The 2,316-nt window shown below is 48.4% G+C and overlaps 1 long non-coding RNA gene across 1 annotated transcript; it reads right to left on the bottom strand.

Moving 5' to 3' along the window:
* Window positions 1-421: 421 nt before the first annotated feature.
* On the bottom strand, window positions 422-751 carry LOC133487804 (uncharacterized). The gene is made up of 2 exons (XR_009791454.1): window positions 653-751; window positions 422-575 (listed from the first exon to the last, which is right to left on the bottom strand). It is a non-coding gene; the product is annotated as an uncharacterized LOC133487804 (long non-coding RNA).
* Between the last annotated feature and the right edge of the window lie 1,565 nt (window positions 752-2,316).

The raw sequence follows: 2,316 nt of genomic DNA, 5'->3' as shown, positions 1-2,316 counted from the left end.
TGTTTGGTGGGATAACTGTATGGTTGAAGGTTGAAAACGAGTGAGCAATTGAGTAGAAACTGGCTACATGCACCTAGGTCCCCGGACTAGGGCTCGGACGGTGGAAGATCAGAATCAGAATCAGAATCAGACATGAGGTTCTTCCTACAGGAGGCATGGTGGCACTGAGGCTGCGGGCTCGGAAGGCGTACTTACAGGTGGAGGGTTAGCTAGCATCGTCGAAGAAAGGAGGGATTCCTGTTGTGTGAGGGAGTGTAGTGATTCCGTGAGTACTTGGACAATCTTTTATTGTCTTCCTATGTGGGCTCCTTGGAGAGTGAGTGCGTTCATCAGTGCCTCTGGAGTTGCTGGGTCCATAATGGCCGAAGTATTCTGACACGAATAGAGAGTGGATGGAGCCAAGAGCAGTCGGAGGCAGATGTGAAAGGTTGAATAGTTTATTGATGAAAGGTAATGGCGGTGGTCCGAGGTGGGTTGGCAGGCGGCGGTGTGGACAGGTGGCAGGCAGTGGTGAGGACAGGCGGCTGGCTTGGCGGTAGGAATTACGTGGATCAGGAACACGGGGGGAAAACACACTGGAACAAGGAGACACAGGAGTCAAAAAGGGAACGAGGAATAGGGTGACTTACGGGAGGTAAATGGGCCGTGGTACCACTGAAAGTAGCTGCAATACTTCGGCGAGGATTTCCTGGAACAGGCAGGTTTATATACCGGTGGTGATAAGGCTGATTGGAGACAGGTGCTGAAAACAAAGAAGGGAGGGGAGAGAGAGAGAACGCAAAGCGCCCTCCCGGCTACAATAATGGAACTGCAGGCAGTATATGACACGAATGAACTCACAATCTTTGTAATTTGAACCGTATTTATGTCCAGAACTCAACAAGATTACAAGATCACAGATACACACACGGAACTCCGAGGCCGTTTTCCCCTGCCTGAAAGTCCCGTCACAAGTAGACAGGGGAACGGAGCGCCTCTCCCTCTCAGCCCTTACATTTATAGTTCATGCTTAGACATTTCTAGATGAGACAGACTAGACAGAGCTGCCGGTGGTCCATATGGATGACGCTCACACACAGATTGTTACCACATTGATGAATGACATGCTACGTGAAATCTCTTCATCCATAGACAACTTAGCAATGGCTAGAATTCCTCCATACTTGGTACTCCTGAGCTTAGTCGAAAGTGTCCTTTCTAAAGCTCTTACGAGGCCCATTCGCCCTGTCCAAGCCCACTTGGTTTTTTCTCTCGGGAGATCCACTGTCTTGTATGACAACCCTGAGTTCCGAGAAATAGCCTTCCTTGTTACTCTCCCAATTATCGACTCCCGCAACATCTATCGCCTAAAAAACGTAATTAACGTTAGCATGGCGTGGTTACGACCACTACGACACCATGACTAGAATTGCCCTGCCAAATCAAACCATGTGGCTCGATGTCCCCAAATATGCCATTTTGCATATTGAGGACGTCGCCCTCTACCACTTGCCAGCCGACAATTATGAGAGTCAAATCAAGATTTCTAACTTTTCTAACAGTACAAATTGAAGGTTGATCCTGAGACTCTTAAACAGATTCAATTTGAAGGAACTCAGGCGATTGACATCACCCACATTGACAACACCCCACGCACCATTAGCACTGAGGGAAGAACACCCGAGCTCCCGCTTATGCACTCCTGATCCGCAGCAGATAACATCTTAATTGCCTTGGTCATTCTTGGTTACTGCATGACTTTCGGCATCGCCTACCTGCTCTAGCGAAGGACTCAAAACTTGCAGGGTCTTTTGAACCAGTGCTCAAATGCGCGACCCAAAATCTTCCATAGGAAAAGAACGACTGAACCCAAACCTAACCCCATACAGACCGAGGAGGTGGTCTTCCTTGACCTAAATTGTGCCCCGGACCTCTCTACCCCCTTGAATCAAGACGATTCAGCTGTCCTCAAGATCAGAACTTGGCACCTTCCCTCTCCTTGATTGATGACTCGGGTTCTACACCTGACTGCTGACTGCTGTGCCCCCTATGTGCTAAGTTGATGCTGGCTACCTCTTCTTTCTCCTCCGTAGAGCCGTGTTGAATTTCTCCTTTTTTTTTTTCTTTTCTTTTTTTTTTTTACTTTTACTGAGAACTCTACACCTCGTTAATGTTTACCCTTAGTTTAGCTTCTCTCCAGTAATTCGGGGGAATTACTGGTGTCACTGCCATCCCAATATACACACCTACGCAGATCTATCCACACATGTTATAGCCATGAGGTGGGGGGGGGGGGGGCATATTGGGGGGGGGGGGGGGTGATATGCACTAATATTG

This window comes from Phyllopteryx taeniolatus, chromosome 13, assembly GCF_024500385.1.
Source record: "Phyllopteryx taeniolatus isolate TA_2022b chromosome 13, UOR_Ptae_1.2, whole genome shotgun sequence".
Lineage (NCBI taxonomy): Eukaryota > Metazoa > Chordata > Actinopteri > Syngnathiformes > Syngnathidae > Phyllopteryx > Phyllopteryx taeniolatus.
This window is presented reverse-complemented; position numbering and strand designations above follow the sequence as displayed.